The 452-nt window shown below is 33.8% G+C and overlaps 1 protein-coding gene across 1 annotated transcript in view; it reads right to left on the bottom strand.

The window, feature by feature from the left end:
- CFAP54 (cilia and flagella associated 54) overlaps positions 1–452 on the bottom strand; it is a 236,245-nt gene that overhangs the window by 201,154 nt on the left and 34,639 nt on the right. The window lies entirely within an intron of this gene.

Genomic DNA, 452 nt, shown 5'->3' with positions numbered 1-452 from the left:
AGATTTAATTTTTTAAAAAAAAGAAGTTGAAGGGATTAGCTAAAGAAACATATATGCATATCCCATGGACACAGACAATAGTGTGGTAAAGGCCAAACGAGGGAGAGGCAGGGGTTGGTGGAGGTGGGCAAAGACAGGAGGGGGGATTGGGAAATTCTGCAATAATGTCAACATTTAAAATTTTTAATTAAAAAATAATTAATTAACAAAAAATAGTTTGGATGGCAAATTATATCATCACCCAAACTATTACCATCAAAGGCATTGAAAAAAAAAGAAGCAGTCAAAAGGGGGAGTAAGGATGAGAAAACCTTAATGTATTTGCTCTATCCAAACTATGCCACACCAGCCAGGGCAACTGCTATTACCACTTTCATTCCATGTTTTATTGGAGTTCCTATCCAGTGTAATAAATCAAGAAATATATGAAAAAATAAATAAAAATCTTAAGA

The sequence above is a fragment of the Myotis davidii genome, unplaced genomic scaffold (assembly GCF_000327345.1).
Source record: "Myotis davidii unplaced genomic scaffold, ASM32734v1 scaffold13, whole genome shotgun sequence".
Taxonomy (NCBI): Eukaryota; Metazoa; Chordata; class Mammalia; order Chiroptera; family Vespertilionidae; genus Myotis; species Myotis davidii.
Note: the sequence above shows the minus strand (reverse complement) of the source record. Positions and strands in the feature narration are given on the sequence as shown.